Source organism: Metopolophium dirhodum, chromosome 7, assembly GCF_019925205.1.
Source record: "Metopolophium dirhodum isolate CAU chromosome 7, ASM1992520v1, whole genome shotgun sequence".
Lineage (NCBI taxonomy): Eukaryota > Metazoa > Arthropoda > Insecta > Hemiptera > Aphididae > Metopolophium > Metopolophium dirhodum.
Genome location: NC_083566.1, coordinates 22,254,903 through 22,274,371, shown reverse-complemented (window position 1 = coordinate 22,274,371; position 19,469 = coordinate 22,254,903). Strand labels below are relative to the sequence as shown.

The following is a 19,469-nucleotide window of genomic DNA, read 5'->3' as shown; positions in this document are numbered from 1 at the left end:
CGCTGTATGGTAAAATGTAATATAAAAATTGTTTGTAAGCCTACAGAAAATGAACTTCTCAGTAAATACATTTAAGGTTGATATTTACTATATGTTACTTAATATTTATATTATTTTTACCCTGTGTTTATTATTTAAAATAGTTTTGATTATAGGTACTATAATTTATCACGAAACAATGCACATCAAAATATGGTTAAATCATAAACATAATTCCGATACCGAATTTGTTGTATTTTGCTCCCTCAGTTTTATTTATTATGCCATTTCCACGTATCCGATGGCATTCATTTTTATGACTAGCGATTCCTTATTTTTTAAAGGACATTCAAAAATACAATTTTCCGTTAATTCCCTCGAGGCCAGAACACTTTTTAAAGGGTTCAATGTTCAGTTAATATAATACAGTACGATATAGTACTGGAATTTAATATAAGTTCTTATATTGACTTTAAAGCATTTTAACATTAGATTCTAAACGTTTCTTCAAGTTTAATCAATTTTAATATATTTTTTGCTTTTTAAGGACAAATGACTTAAAATACTAAAATTATTTTTTTGTTAATCAAAAATTTTTTTTTATAAAACTACAATTTTTTTAAAAAAAGTACCGGGTAAATCAAATAAGTTACAGTCGAAGTATAATTTATATAGGTATCAGGTACTATGTGATTTAATATATTATATGTGTAGATAAGTTTTCAGAGTAAAACTATTACAGTTTTCAATATTTATTTAAATCAATAGTGGGATTTCTGAACATATCGATAAAGGTACCTAATATTTTGAACGTTGTTTGTTTAGGTGCTGATAGAAAAATATGTCAGTTAAAGACTGTATAGGTTATTAGGTAGGTAGGTTAGGATTATCCAATTAACATACAAATCCGGATATTGGTTGCATTACCACTGAATTTCGTTGTCTCCTGAGGGGGTGCATGGTCAGAATTTGTTAGGTCCTGCAACAGTATCAAAACAAGTGTATAATATATTTATTATTATTATTGTATCAGCGTAAATATAATAATAATGTAGGTAATAGTTATTCGTTTTAGAGTTGCTATGTACCTACCACATTTTTTTTTGACAAATCAAAAACATGAATTATTATGATCACGCATTTTGGAACATTATTTTTATTGAGATTTTTTATGTATATAATAAATTATTTACGTAGCTCTATTTATATACATAGATATATGTACATTATAAATTCATTATAATATATATGTATAGGTACATAAATAATATCCATATACATTTTTTACGATTACACTATTAATACGTCGACAGTCATTAAACCCCGGTCTGTGTACATAAATACGTTTAAAATATTATTAATAACAATAATAATAGTTTTATGTAAAAGTCGGCGAATAAATTACATCGTCAACGGCGACGCCGCCACCGCCGGCGACATAGATCGCGTAGACGGAGAGAGAAAGTTCCAGCGTGGATTTATCGCCCCCGGTAGCAACAAATACAGCACCGTAGCGTATAGTGTGACGTGCGGACCGTTATATTAATAAAATGCAATAAAATTGTAAATTGGCCCGTCAAAATCAAAGAATTACGCGTCGCCCGACCGATCGATTATCGCGGCGTTCACGTATTCACAGTAGTTTACACCATCGATACCTCCTGCAGGCTCGTGAATTTAACCGAAACGGACGTGGAAATGCGATTCCTTAATTCCACGTTATTTTAAATGATATTACATAGCATATTTTATGTTTCATCGTGGGACCCTCAACAATTACACAACGGGTTCGACGTACATTTTTGTCGTATTTTGTTGTTTTCCAATCTTTGTATACCTATATTATTACCTTGCGTATGACGACTGTGAACATCGCGGTGTGGTCCTGTCGTGGGACACGACCGTGTGTGTAATAATATGATCGCATAATATGACATTGATTGAATTTTCCGGTACAGTTTATAGAGCGCCGAAGAATAGGAGGATATAGCGAGTATTATTTTCCCAAACGAAACTTGTGGGGCCGACACACAACATATAATCGTATAAATGCCACGCTAAGTGATAAATAGCTATCCTCCTAGCAAGGTGGGTTTGTATAATATTAAGTTTTTATGGAAGTTCCCAGTCCAGTGCCGTATTTAAGTCATACAGAAGCATTGAGTATAATGATGATATTATGTACTATACAACATACATAATATTTGTATTTTATTTATTGGTTGTGGCCAGTGACTACATAATATATTATCTCATACGACATACACAGTATAATATGTACCTATGTACTTACATAGAAATATTAAATAGTGAGAAATTACCTACATTATATTATAGTCTATATAGATATAGTATACTGACCTGTATAATACTCCTATAATTAGATTGAAATAATTTCAATTTCTTGCGTGACAAAATAATTCCTGTCTGTGATTTATTTTTGTAATATACATAAATAAATCATTAGATATACATATTACATATAATTTATATACATAGGTGATAGGTATATTATGTTCAGCTAACTAATATAATATATTTTAATGACAAAATGCAAATTTTAAATTGCTCATCACTCTCTATGGGATTATTCTAATGTTTCTATGCGTGTAGATGTAATTATTGCGTCTAAATAATATCAAAATGTTTTAAATTGCATCTATTTCTTGTTAAGATGATGACACACCCACATGTGTTGTCTCCGTCCTACAAACGTATACAACATAGAAAATTATACGTTCACAATAATCCAATTTGCTCTGTTCTATTTAAAATTAGAGTGAATTAATTTACTACACAATGTAATAGTAAGATTACCAAGGGCATCCTGAGGAATTTTATTAAATTTATTGATTTTAAAGCAAACTATGATGATTTTAAAATGTATAAAAAATTATAGTTTTAAAATGCTCATAACTTGCATATTGTAATTAAAATATAAATAAAAACTACTAATAGTTGTCATGGATAATAATCTTACCTTTTAATTGTATGATTAGTTCATTCACTCTAATTTTAAAAATAACAGAGTTAGATCGATTATTGTGAACGTTAAATTTGACGTGTTGTACGCTTGTAACTAGGAAAAAATACATGCGAGTGTGGCGTTCTCTTCAGACGATTTCTAGTACCTACACTAAAAAATACCTGAAATGCACGTGATGGGTTTGATTGAACTTAACGTACCTATACCTACCTACCTAGTATAAAAATATTATAGATTTATATATCTATAGCCTATAGGTATATATAATATATAATTCCTACCCCTATATACGTCTCGACAAGAATACTTGGACTTTCTTAGACAACATTTACTATTGTATTAGAATTTTATTTTAAATCGACTTTACTAAATTCTAAAACTTTATACAACGATGTTTCAGATATGTAAATATTAATAAACTTTATAGTAAAAAAAAAGATAACTCTATCAAGAATCTAGATGAATTATTGATTTGGCACGATTTTTGTTTTTCGCGATCAAGGTTTCAAGATCTTCCATTTTAATAACACCGAATTTTATCGGGTTTTTTTTCTTTTGGTTGTATCTAACTTTAGAGTCTGAGTTATAGTCTCTACACTCAAAATAAGAGCTTGACTTTTTTTATTGACTCAACAGTCTTCAGTATTTTTTTTTTTTAATCCAAAATAGTTAGGTTAAATATATACCAAGATTAATAAAATATTCTGCATGATACAAACACACAAAAAAGAAACACATTACAATCTTTGATAATTGTTCACTTTGGACTATTAACCAATGTTATTCCCATCCATTCAACTCAAATCGCTATAGGACCATTATTTTTGTCATCTAGATATATTTCTTATATTTCACACTATCGGCTTTCATATCCTAGAAAGTTAACGGAAATATTAAATTGTTTATTAGTCAAGTTCATAGAAAGCATCGCTAATTGAGCATTTTTATGATCAGACACTATCATTTTTTATTACTGAAAATATCGGTTTGGCCTGAACCACTGACGTTCGCAGCTCTTTTGACCCACAATAATTGGAATAATAAGTTGTTTTCTAATAATATATCGATTATTTAAACATTTGACCTTGCTTCTAATATGTTAATTATGATTGATCCGATGTTTTTTTTTTTGTTTTATCTATGTTACAAGCTTTTGTTTAAGTTTATAAGGACGATTTAAAAATTTTAATAGGTACCTATACAATTCATAGGTATACGTACTTATAATAATGAATGGATTTTGTCAGTGATTATGAACATAAAAAGTTCGATATGTACCACACATTTCATATTATTATACTAGTTAGTAATTACAAACAGTTAAAAATTACATTTTCTAAACAACACGTTATATCTATATGCTACGCAAATCCCTAGTGGTATGTTGGTTTTAGTGTGGTTTCATTTTTCCCAATTTTTTTAAATCGAGTTCCATTCAGAATAATATTTTGAAAGCAACCTCTTTTAAATGATTATTTTTTTTTATTTGAAATTTATCTTGTTACTGTGGTGGGAGGGTACTGTTGGTTTGAACACGTGTGTGTATGTATGGCAAGGATTTGTCACTAAAAATCCAGGATGGTCACCCATTCGAGAACACTAGTTCGGTTAGGTAGAGCACATTCGTGACTGAATGCAAACACCGCGCCACACCGAGCCATAATAAGTGTTATTGTGTACATGTTTGACACAATAGTAGGTATACGCATATAACACAATCTTATGTCTGAGTTGTTTATAGTTTTATACACTTTAGGAAGGTACATAGGTACTATAGAAAAGTCAAACGTTACTCAAATATTGTTTGAATTGTTTGAAACGTTATACTTATGTATAATTAATTAATACTATAGTAATATATTACAAGCTCTAATATACACTCTAAACATAATTCGGGTTAAGCATTAGGTCGTAAATCGTAATATACAGTACTAGCTGATCCCGTGCACTTTGTTGCCCGTAAAAAATGGCAACCCTTAAAAAAATTATGATTATTCAACTCCTTTTGGGTGTAAATTATTGCAATAATATTGCAACTCGGCCACCCGGGTAGGTAATGTTCAAAAATTCGATGCAAGCTTGTACCTGGTTTGCCCGAATAACCAGGGTTAATTGCCATTAATGGCAACCAATAATAATAAATAAATACTAATTTTTCTACTAATTATTTTTCTTTTACCAATACCAACCATTTACGTATACAGGTATACAATTTACACGTAAAATTTTGTTTTTTTCCGATTTTAACCCCTTTAATTTTTGAAAAATCCTTTCTTAGTGCACGGTGAAATTATAATATTAATCTACCCTCAAAATTTCAAATCGATAGCTCTAATAATGTCCACTGGACAGTCTCGTATAACAGATGCATACATGAAACTCATCAATGTTCGTTTAGTTTTTTTTTTTTTTGAAGTTGTTAAATCTTTAAATATTAATAATTAAGGTATTATAAACACTAAATTAGAAGACTGTACACTATGGGTAATCGTAAGCGCGGGATAAACACATGCATAATATTCATTTTAATAACGATCGTGCTCGAGCATGTTATTACTTATATTAGATTCCTAGCTAAAGGTAGCTACATTTTGTCAGGCCTTTTTTTGGTGCAGTCCGTGTTGTTTCATCATTTGTTTGCCTTTTTCTCAAACGATTGATTTATTTATTATATTCATGTATAAATACAGTAAAGAAGAAACATTTTTGTATATTTTATCGACCTAAATGTAGCGGCCACCGAGACGCATAACACCACAAGTCCACACTTCCTATGCCCGCCGGGAAGTATATATACGCAAAATGTTTACATCGCGGATTTGTTAAGAAAGTGTTTGCCACGTTTTACATCTTTAGATTTTTACGTCTTGAAATATGTTGTTGTGTACAAAAAACATAACGACAACAATATATGGAGCCAATACTGTAGATATTAATTTGCCGTAATATAATTGGACTAATTCAGGGATTTTGTTATGCGAATGTTCGTCATGTTGTGATACAAATAAAACATTGCTTCCGGTTTACTCGGCGTCTAAGTTTATCGTCGAATGACGACGCTAATATCTTTATAGTTTATATTGTACCAAATACCTTTTATAATTATTAACATTTTTAATTTTTAAACTGATTTATACGAGTATATCACTGACGTATATATAAGCTGGACACTTGTCAGAAGCTCATTAAACATGTTATATTCCTGGCTTGTATTGCAAAATACCACTCAGCCTCTCAGGTAGTATAATATAATACGCTATTATATAATAAAGTATTATCTGATTCATTTAAATAGGTAACCTACTCATTGCGTTAAGGTTGTATATAAAATACAAATAAAAACATAGTGTCGTTCAAAATAATATTATTAATTTACTAATGTATTCATATTTTAGTTATATGAATAAAAAATTAACCTTAAATTAAAAACGCTTGCCAAGTCAGGGATCGGCATGTAAAATGTCTTGATTTTTAATTTTTAGAAATTTATTAACTTATATCATACCCAAGCGGTATAACAATTTGAATCCAGAAAAATGTCTGTGTGAACAGCCCCACAAAAAATAATTTTCATTTTCATTTAGTGAGATAGATTTCCGAAAGCGGATTTCATTGTTTGGGGTCTTGTTAGATTTACATTGGTTAGGAAAACTGCAGTGAAGACTTTCAGAACTTTATCTTTTAATAGTTAATTCACTACAGAACATAAAAAAAAATTAAAAGAAATTTTATTGGGCGTTTTTTGATGTTTTTCAGCTTTACAGCTTTGTAGTGAATTAACGATTGGAGATAAAGTTCTGAAAATCTTCACTGCACTTCTCCTAACCAATGTGAATCTAACAAGACCCCAAACAACAAAATCCGTTCTTCAGTTTCAGAAATCTACCTCGCTAAATGAAAATCTAGCGAAAAATAACTTTTTTTATTTGTAAAAAATTAAATAATTTAAAAAAAAAAATTTAATTCCACGTTTAGTATTCACTTGATGATCTTTTTTTATTCTCGCGAGAGAACATTTTTAAAAGTATGTTTACTAAATGAAACAAAGATATACCTTTGACATACAATGTAGAAGTTGCTTTACAGATTTATGTCTACATCTATATAAAACAATTAAACTTAACAACAATGTCAAAACACATTTTAAACTAAAATACATTTTTTTTTATATTTAATATTTATTAATTTGTAAATTAATATTGTTTGATGATTATTTCAAATTATAAAATACGTTATTTTTTACGTTATTTTATTAATATTTTAGGTAGGTTAACCTAACCTAACCTACTCACCAAGTTATTAATAAAGAAAAACTTTGGTAACCTAGCCTAACATAACCCAATTTATATGTAATAACAACTAACAAGTTATATACTACATTAGCAAGATAATTCCTGAACCACGTCTTATTCATTACCATTATTTTCTATGTGTTATCACTACGCACCTCTAGAATAAACTGTCACAACTCAAAATTCATATATTTTGTGTTATGATTTCTTTCTTATAGTGAAAAAATACAAAATATCTGCAAGAACGCCCACATTCAATATCATTTTATTTACTAAAAATATGTGTCAGTATTGAACTTTTCGCTAATTTTCAAAGCAAGAGGCCATATTTACTTTATGACAGTATACTTATTTTAATTTATCCAATTAATCACCGAAGTAAAAATTCAAGACTGTCTTCTTTCAATTTGTGGCGTTCTAGCAATATTTAAAGTTGTGGCCGTATTGCATTTTATAATTTGTGATATTGCAGGTACAATATGAAATAATTCAACAAACCCATATTTTAGTATATGGCTGTCTTAAAATCAATTTATATATGAAATACAGCCACATTTCAAAATATGGCAGTCATTCCTTGCCCTAAAAAAATTGTATAAGGCCACAAGTTTAACTTTTTGAGATTAAAATAGTATTTCAGGTATTTGTAAAGTACGTTGCAAGTATTTAAGTTTTTAGTTTCAAACGCATATAGGTAGGATATTTAAAGAACTCTTTAAAATATCTTAGATTCAAACTTCAAACCACTTTTTATCAAAAGTCAAAACTATAGATTTGCAGTCTTGTTTTAGAGGCACGACTAGTCTAATCAATACGAAAATTAAATAACTTACAGGATACGGAATAGAATACGGATTATTAAGGAACATATTATATTATATTTTTCATAATTTCACTGAAATATTATTTTATAATTCGAAACCCTAATAGGTAATATTATATAAATTATAATATGATGTAAATAATCTTGCAGGTGTGTTCCAGTGTTTGTTTGGAGCATGTTTATCGCATATGTGTGCCAAAAGAAATCCTCTAGACGGCCGATTGCATATGATATGATTAATTATTTTTCTCTAAAATCTAAATAGTATACCGTTTTATTGCCCTAGCTTTCTGGGTACGTTTAGACAGGTTATACTTTGATTGTTTTTTTTCTCATAAAATTTACTATTTTAATGTTTACGATGTTATTTGGATTCATTTTTTGTACTGATGCTCATACCCCACGGGCTTAATAGTATTACAATATTACAGGCAATTTGGAACAAAACAACGCAACAATAACCTAACGACACGTTTAACACATTATAATACACTGCGTAACTACATATAAAAATATTTGAATACCTATATTATGTACACATGACCTAAATGTATCCAGAGAATTAAAACAAAAATTATAATCTACAACACGAACTCCGTGTGTAATGTGTATATTATGACATATTATGGCGGACATAGTATATATTATACATAATAATATTGTGTACGAAACAATGGAATGCAGCTTGTTTTAAATACACTCAATGTTGCATAAAATAGGTATTTTGGCTGATTTGTTTTTGATTTTTAAACTGATGTTCACCATTTACGCATAATATACTCTTCAGTTTTTCACCGTTCTTTCCGTCGCTGTTATATAGTAATAAGATTCTACTCCACTAAAAAATAATCAATGCCCCAGATGATTATTATTAAATATAGATACTGTTAGAAAAAAAAATTTCGTGAGGTGTAGTAGTTCAGAGGAGGGATTGTGATATTATAGTGCATTAGTAAAAACAATGTTATTTTTAAATTAAAAAGACAGTATTCTTACAGTATAGTATATTTAGCTAAACATTGAAAATCAATTTGACTCAATACAAGCTTGATATTTACCAATGTTGCGTACTTGCGTATAGGTATAACTTACATACCTCTTATAATAATTTAATATACAACATAAGTAATACCTAACTAATGTGCAATTAACGTGATAGTGGTCTATTATTAATTAATAATAAATAAAAAATAATAATGTAGCGCACACAATTTATCGTTATGTATTTATTGTTGATGTAGGTACGCGTATCGTTCAGTCGTTTTAAAAAAACTCTTGACGACCGCCACATTCGCCATGCCCGCGGAGCTAATGCTGTACTACATATATACCTCAAATTGATGTGATTACTGTTTGTTATTTTCGCTCCACAGCTATAACTGTAGTGACACATGCAATAGCTCGGTAATCGTAACAACCATTTCATTTCGTGGCGTATGGTTTGTTCATGTTATTGTTTCTCGTCTATAACCCCGAGGCGATAAAAATATATCGATTTAAAAAAAAAAAACAGCAACGAGCTTCGGAAACATCAAACTGCTCGGACGATATTTTGTCGACATTCGTGAGTGAAAAATCAGTAAGCTGACACTCGAGACGATACTGTCATCATTGTTGTTGTCTGTAATATTATTGTCGTCGTCGTTAAGATAGTAATAAATATATTAATAATAATCGCAATCGCGTGGCGCCTGACCACCGACGCCGCCGGGGCCTAAGTCTGTGCGCCGCGCCGCGACCGTCTATTTCTAGACAGCTCCGTCGCCGGAGCCGCAAGTCATCTCTTGCGATATTATTGCTTTTACACGGCCGACCTTGCCCCTTTGCGCGGCGTAGGAAACGAACGAACTACGCGTATACCACAGCAGCTGGCGGTGGTATAAATAAATTCGAAATTTTAATCGGACCACGCAATCAATCCGTCGCGTGCGCCGTAGCCGCCTAGTGCTGCGAACGGACGAGCGAAAAAAAAATTAATAACGCGCAGTGGCGACGGACTAAAAATATTGTTATTATTACAATATTATTTGAATATACTTTTTTGGTTTTTTGATTCTTCACGTCGAAGCCATCGGTTGATAACGAGAAGACGTCAGTAAAATGATAATATAATATATAATATATTATTATACGTAAAATCTCGCACCGTATTCGACACTACCATCGCGAGTCTTGACTACATTTTAAGGCTAACCTAATTATATTTGAATATTATTGGAAATATCGAAATTTAACAGGGCTCCAAAGTTCTGTAGTGGTCTGTTTTATTATTAATAGCTCTTATTGTGGTCTGATAATATTGTTAGTCGTCAGAGATGCTGTTGTTGTGCATAATTTAACTAAATTTTGCACAAATTTGGGAGCTTTTTAAATGATTATTATAACTTGATCTGTAGTTTGTAGGTCGTATCCTATTCATGCGTATATATATCATGAGAAACAGTATAATAATATTATTAAAGTATATACGAAACATTTTATTTCAATGTTGGGCAGTATAATAGTATATGCATATATAATATATGCCCGTATGCATAGTTAAGTATTTGTCACATAAGACATGTTAAACCATGCCTTATGTGATACATAAATTGACTATGCATATATATGGACATGAGACTAATAATTACGTTATGTGACGTATTATTACATAATAAAGTAATTTTTGTTTATAAGAATTTAAGAATACATACAATCTATACTAATAACTAACAAGTATTTGTGATAATGGGGGAGGGGGAGGAAAAATACAAATTAGAGTTACGTGATTAGAGCCATCCATTAGTGATTCATTAGGCTGGGGGGAAGGGAGGGGTACCCTATTTAGATGAAATAATACCAGATTATCCAGCGTTAATATGTGTAATATCGCTGTACCACGGAGGTTACCGAACAGTATCGTACTTTGAAGTAACGGTCCGTACAGTATAGTTAAATTTAAATGAAGAGAGTAGGGGCAAAAATGTAAAGGATATAAATGTAAGGAGGCTTTGGTATGCGATACTTTGTCAAAAGCCTGACATTATACGTCTAAAAAGACACTGGTGCCATAAACTTTGTTTTCGAGCGATGTAGAGATAGTATCAGCAGCTCTGTGAACTTGACATTATATCGTTGGTATATGTGTTGGCTCTAAAACTATAATGAAAAGGCTCAAGTATATTATTGTTTTATAATATATACGGAGAAATTCGTTAAAATATTATTCTTTCACACATTTTTGAAATCTAAATAATACACGTGTTTTTATAAACGGTTTACACATATTATGGTAAACGATAACAATATGATATATTACGCAACATAAACTTAATCCTCGAAATAATTTTATGCGGCCTCCAGATATCTTTATCCCGTTTTGAGTTTGACGAGGGTGCTTACGCTGGCAGGTTTATCACGGTCGCTGTTAAGACTCAAGTCCCATGTTATACTGATACGTTAGGACCTATCGGTTAGGTGATCACTGATTTAAAGTTGAGCAAATCGTACAAAGGTAAACCTTTAATGCTTATTCCTACTGTATTGATTTTCATCCTTTGGTCCTTAACGAATTACGGACAGTCAATTTATTATTATTATTATTTCAACATTAATATTTTACACCGAAACGATTTTATATGAATGGTTTTCTGTATTTCCTATTCGTTTATACATTTACAAGTAACTGATATAAAACAAAAAATACATACTTTTTGTACCTATATATAATATTATGTTTGTTATAATCAGCTATACTTTATTGGTTTAAATTTAAATACTATGTTTGTTATAATATAAATATACTTTATACATTTTAATATTTTATAACAATATACTTAGGAATCAAATTTCAATCAATAAAATAGATTCTATCAAACATGTTAATCGCATACATGAACATGATACATATATAACTATAATAGTGATCGGTCGTTTTAGAAAATGTGAAAGTATTTTCTCTGTATCAGCTGTTGAAATATCAACGAAAATCTTTTGAAACAAATCATACAAAATGTTGTTCCAAGTCCAAAAACATAGGTTTGACTAATTTTTTAAGCCGTTCATTAATAACATCAGTGTATAGATGTTCAATGCAATTAACACGGAATATTAGTATAATTTATTATATCGTATAGCCGTATTACCAATAACAATATTTTTACTTAAACTACCATCTTATTTCTGTTAATAATATTTACTATGGTCATATACTAATGAAAATCTTGTCGTCCCTCTTTTAAAATTTTAACTAACGCGTAGGTATAGTTGGACGTAAAATTGTATTTGAAATTAAAATATTTTCATTTCGAATGTGTCTCATCATTATTTTACATACAATTTGCTATTATTTTTGATTATATGTGTTAGGGAAGAGGGAAGTCTATATATGGTTTATGAATGATAGTAGAAACCATTTGTAGAGTAATTTCAAAAATCCTTTTTTCACCTATATTATATCGACGTACCTATGCTTTACATCTTGATTTAACTTATTGCACGTATAATAATGGTTTAATAATCGTCATCATTAATATTAAGTTACAGAAATTCACAATACCTACTAATTAAGTATAACTGTAACGGTGATAGATTTCCGTATTCCGTCTCGAAAAGGGTGATTCGGAAATTACCTTTCTATGCGGCTAATATACAATTTTAATTTTTACTTAAATTATTGTCCATGTGTGTAATATGCAGTTGCTGTGTGTTATTATTAAATGCTTTGAAATCATATTATATATTAATTAGTTTAGGAATATTTTTAAGAAAACAAAACTTTAAGGATTTTCTAAAAGTTTTACAAAACAATTTATAGACATTTGAGAAAACAATATAACATAATGTAAAACTAAGTAATTTTATATATTACTAGTAATAAATACTCTCGTGTAGTATACACTTTCAAACATAATATTATAATTGTATATTGCGTAACCATATTTAGGTATATTACAATAAACAATATAATATATTATATGCACAAATATTATATAAGAAAGAATCTTTAGTACTGCTTCGGTATGTTTATTAGTTAGGTCGTGTGTTAATTAATTGTATTTGAAAATACGCATTTTTACTTTGTATTTTCATAAATAAATTGATCAATAAATTGCTTTTATAAATTGTAAATCTAAAATTAAATTGCACACTTTCAAGTTACATTTTCCGAGATGAGTAAATAATGGTTATTATATAATTTATAACTGAAAATCATAATATTAGTTTTCTGCACTGGTTCCATAATTTAAATTAATTCTCGAGATTCAGCGAGTACCTGGCTCTTGAGTTTTATATATATTTTTTACGCAACAGAAAACACCATAAAAATGTCAGCTCTGCTATATGTTTAGTTAATCTATAGTGTAATCTTTCCTTCGACAATTTTTTTTCACAACGACGTTAATAATTTCTCTTTAATGTACATTTGTATTAGTGTTTAAAATCTTCTTTAAACAATTTAGTACGTAGAAAATCTAAATTACATTTAATATTTGACAAAGTGTCTTCACTGGAAGGCTTCTTAAATCCGTCCTTTCCTCAAGCCACTTATTCTATTATCTATTTTACTTATTGTTCATTTTATTGTAACAGATTGTAAATAAAAATTATAAAAATAAAAAAAAAAAAAACATTTAATATAATATTACAATGATATGCCTATTGGCTATTATATTATATGCAATTTATAAAAGCAAGTAAAATTGTTTTTTTTACCTACATAAGATTACCTTTGATTCATATCAACTAAAATAAGAATTTGTCTTTTATTTTTTTTATCTTTTTTGTTGTAAAAGTTAAGCCTCCCACAGCCCACAATAAATAGTCAGTTGTTGAACTGTACAAAACTATAAACTTATACAAAATATCACTTTTAGATTATATCATATAGGTAAGATTACATATAACTTAGATTTAGTCATAGAATATAAGGCGAATCGTCAAATTGTTCACTTTACTAACGGACAGTTAAGGGGATTCGATACCGTGATTTTCTGTTTTTGTCTAACACACGCGCGACATAGTATTTTAGACGTGTTTTTTGCCAAACATACCAATTGATCTAATGAAGCGATAAGAATTCTAAAAACAGATTTGAATTTGTCTTCAAGTCTTCTTGAAATCGACTTTCCCACATTTTTGAATTTTTGATTTTAACTTCTCCAAAAATTGAAATATAACAATTTTTAAATACTCTTTTTTAATATGACATTTTTAGAAATTTGGCGGATTATATCAAAAATGTGGGAAAGTCAATTTCAAATAGACTTGACGACAAATTCAAATCTATTTTGAGAATTCTTATCAATTCCTTAGATAAATTGGTATGTTTGGCAAAAAACACGTCTAAAATACAAGTCACGCGTGTGTTAGACAAAAACAGAAAATCACAGTATCGAATCCCCTTAAGTCATTTTCTAAAATTAAAAAAACAACTATGAGGTTAAGACAAGTCTATTGAATACTTCTCAAATTTGAAGCTATTATTTACATGATAATATTGCAATCTCGTATTCTCGTTTCTCTATGTTCCAAATAAAATGTAGTTTTAAAATATATGTTCATTATTATTGTTGTACCTACATGTTTTTTCATTTTTAAAATTTATTCAAAAACTAATAAACCCTTATCAAATATTCAAATTCATATAGTGTATTATGATAATTTATATCTCTTCAAAAAATATTACTTGGTACTAGGTAATTCCTATTCTAACCCGAGTTCATGTATTTATAAGTTCCTATTATACTCGCATATGCAGATATTATGTAAATAAACGTATAAATTAGATATTTCAAAAAATTTCATGATTTTTAAGTAACACAATTTGCAGTTATGCTTCTGCATAATTTTTGAAGATGTGTTAATACTGGAAAATAAACCTTAGTACTTGGATTTAATTTAATTTAATTTTGTTTGTGAAATATGAAATGTGAATATATATAATATATAATAAAATTCTATAGTTATCCGTAGGTACCTATTATGCATCATGTAAATATATTATAAAATAATTTATAACTAAAGAGGTATTATTGTATACGTTTTTTTATGTGTTCTTCTATAAAAAAAGAATATGTTCATCGAAGTATATGTTTTCTTTGAAGTAATGGTTTGATTTAAACTATCCGGTATTCAAAATCTGTGTGTGTGTGTGTGTGTGTGTGTGTGTGTGTGTGTGTGTGTGTGTGTGTGCTGATCCCTATCGATCTCTGCATGATGCACGTACTCTAAATAATATTCCTCCGCAGACCAAATTTCCATAACTACGTCAACAGTAGATATTATTATCTTAACATACTATAGTAACTGGTAAAAGACAAAAGTATTTTTGATTTGTGAACTCAATATTAACAATTACACGTGTAGGTGTAATATGCCTAGTTCAAAAGTGTCTAGTAATGAACAACACGCGAATGAATTATAAGTTATAAGCTAATAAGTGACTTCCTCTTCAAGACAGAACACCATTAACGTCATGTAACATTATTAGGTACTTAATAATTAAATATATATATATTTGTTTTGAAACATTGTTATAATATATTATACTATTAATAATAATAAAAAAATATATAGGTGTGTTGGGTATACACTATAAATTGCAGTATCTGCATATTGAATGCTTTTATAGTTTTATACTTGTATATGTTACCGGCAAAGATGTAAATTAAGGAATTAACGTAAATGACTACCTAGTCAATAATGATATTTCCGATATCAAATTAGACAGTATACGATATTGACTAGGAAATAAATCTAATGTCCATTATTTTCAGGCACTGGTGCATAAAGAAATTAGAAATAATGTATTTGTAAATTTTAATAATTAGAAACGGCCTTGCGTTGTAAAGTCGATTTATCAATAATCAATACTAACAAGTAACAATAACATCCTTTTTACTACTACATTTTAAGTGAAAAATAGCCGTCTATCGGATACATATATCATCTATATAGTAGGTTTACAATATAAATCGTAATTTAAAAACCTACAGTGCCCTCCCCCACACCCAATAGCCTATGTTGCCGCGGGTTACCCAATAAAAAAAAAAAAAAAAATATAAATCGTGATTAATTATTTGTTATAATAATTGATTAATAATTATACTTTAATTTAATTATAATTTTTTGTACACACGCATGCCTATAGTATCTTCAAAGTTTTGGGGTACATCAAATTGTGAAAATAAATGATTCAATTTATTTATTTTAATAATGTAATATTAAGTTTAAATTTATCTTATGTGCATTATTAAATTTCTGACCCAATTTAAATATGTCTCTAAACAAAATTATCAACATTGTCTATCAGTATTAGAAATGTAAGTAATTTCCTTGTCATAGTTGTAAATGTGTTAACAAAATATTTGAATTTCACAACCTTGCCTATATGCTGTCAGTTAATGCCTAGGCATTGACGATAATATTGTCTACCAATGTTAGGAATATATGATAATAGCTAGGCATTTACGTTATTACCTAATTTACATCATTGACGGTAACATATACATATTATAAGATTTGATTTAATAGTTATTTCATAAATTTGTTGATTTGTATTGGTTGTAAATTCTAACACGTCATAGAATTTCATTTTTTATTAGCATTAATAACACCTTAAACCATTAAATAAAAAATTATTTTTATCGAAATTACGTTTTCGTACACTTATTTATGATGTATGTGTAAATACAAAATTAGTGTTAATAAATACATTACCAATTTTGATAAAATAGGTTGTAAATCGAAATGTATTTATGTTATTAAATGGAGCTGTTAAAAAAATGTTTATATGTTTTATTTGACAATTATTGCATGAATCGATCGAATTTAGCGAAAATATTTATTTATCGGAGACGTATACTAATAAAAACTTTCCACAACTATTGGTTCGAAATCTATGAACCTGTTGTTGCGTATATATACCTACGTAATATGCGATAGCGTATAGATAACTGTTTTAAATAATAAAATATATGAATAGAAAACTACCCGGAGTTTTACGTATATAGAAAATGTTTCCGTTGGCGCAATATTTGCCGTGTAGCATATAATATATTATCGTTATAGTACTCGCAATCACTAATCAAAGCGATATTATTTAATGATAAATAATCATGATTTTTTGTGATTTTATTTTTTTATTAATGTATATGGTATCAATCTTGTGCCAGAAGAACGATATTTGAACGTACATTTCCTCGTGGCATAGTGCGGTGCCAAATGTTTTTCGGATGATTCAGTCTAATTTTCTGGCATGAACTATTGTAGTATTGTATCGAGAGTGAATAACCCACGAGTTCGTCAGAATATCAGTGTCCGTGACTTATAAATGGATGCTGTATGCGATTGAAAACAAAATAAACTAAACGAAAGCTTAAATATACTATGGATGACATCAAAATCCCTAACGGGGTCAAGGTAGATAATAAAAACGGGATTAACAAATAAATTAAATTAAATTAACTAAAAATGCACGTATTTTCTATTATTTGAGATGTCGTATTGCCGTAATGCGTTGATTTGATAATAATTGCTTAGACCTAGTTGCTAGATAAATGTTTTTATTTCTAAATTTAGTTGAATATTTTTAATAAAAAAAAAATGTATAGATAACTAGAAAGTTTTTAGACGAAATTGGTTGTTTATAATATATTTTAAAATGAATACTGTATTAATTACATTTTTATAAACAACAATACTAGCTAACTAGGCACCCACAAAAGTAAGTATACCTATAATACCTAACAATAATTTAATATTTATTAGGTTCCTAATATATTTCTGAAACATAATACTATAATATAGGTATAATATGTGTGTCTATTTATCATTACTCCTTCTTACATCTCTCCTTCGTAAACCAGAGATTGTTGTCATTTTTTTTTTTTTATAAAATGCATCAAATGATTCGAATGTAATTATTATCCGAGCCTAATAATAATAATATCATAATAATACGAGATCGTAGCTCAACAAGCACACAAGTCCACAAGTTGAATAATAATTTCGATCATATTTTAATAAAATGCTCATGGACATACTTAGTAATTACATAATAATATTTTGTAAAAAACAATTTGTTCCTCGTCGAATATAAAATCTATTTGTGCCTCGTAGAATTGTGTGTCTGTTGCACACATTTCCAGGAACATGTAGAGTATTTTACATGATAATTTCCCTAGGCTTATACTTACGGCCATCGAACAGGACTAAACCCCTGCGGGGCTGTCTTTATTGTTTTTGAAACGTTGTATATTGTCAGTAAATGTAAAATGTCTGCTTTTTGTCGGACTGCTGAAACGATATTGTTTTTTTGTTTACATAACTATATTATATAATATTATAATATACGATTGTCAGCGAGATCTGTTTTTTTTTTGTTTTTGAATAAAAAAAATTCTAATTTTATACTATATTGACGTGGCACTATGGATATTGTAGTGTTGGTATCGTAGTGCCGGAAATTCATAATAAGTAATCAATAATAAATTAATGAAATGTTAAAAAAACCTAAAAAAAAAACAGTTTAAAACGCCTTAAAAAAACGTTGTGAAATATATAGTTGATACGGATTTGAACCTTGTCAAGCGCTCAATAAAAAATATCGCAAATGTATTGAAACTATATATAATAGGTATTATTATCATATAACTTGTGCATAATCACTCATACATCGGCGTACTCACGAGGGGAGGGGTTAATGGAGTTGAAATCCGAGCCCCAATCATAATATTATATACATATGTCCTATTCCGTACTCTATACCGTTCAAAGTGTTCGAATACACAAAATACACGATACAGGCATATTATATGCACACAGTAGTAATTAATTCGTTCGTATATGCGTCTCGATTTTGTCAGACATCCAACAGCAGTAAGTTCTTCTCTGAGGTCGATTTTTCAGACACACACTGAGTGTAAAATAGGTGCACATTCTTGATGACGTATATAGTCGTCCCTATGTGGCAGTTATATAGCGAAACGTTATTGTGCTGCTTCGTCTCTATATAATACATCATCGCACTCTCGTCGTCAATGGGCTCCGCCGCTTTATTTTCTCTCGTTTTTTTTTTTTTATAATTTTTTTTTTTGCAGCAGCAGTTTATAAATCAAACGTTTCTAAAAATATATGTACTTGTTCTGGTGTGTGTGTGCACGTTTGTATGTGTGTTTGAGATGCGTTGGCCGTGACGTATATAATATAATATGTGTATACGTGCAAAATTGTATTTTTGATTATATTATAATAGTTCGGTTTTTTTTTATCGTGTAATAACAATAATATAGTATTAGGAATGCGTAAATAATAAACGAAGGGCTCCGCGGCCGTTCTGAACCGGAAAACACCGATCGGGTTAATCATACACGAGCGCTGATGGTGCTGCTTTGTATAGACGTATATT

The 19,469-nt window shown here is 29.2% G+C and overlaps 1 protein-coding gene across 1 annotated transcript in view; it reads left to right on the top strand.

Annotated features, from left to right (window-relative positions):
• LOC132948494 (rho guanine nucleotide exchange factor 17) overlaps positions 1-19,469 on the top strand; it is a 78,506-nt gene that overhangs the window by 39,207 nt on the left and 19,830 nt on the right. The window lies entirely within an intron of this gene.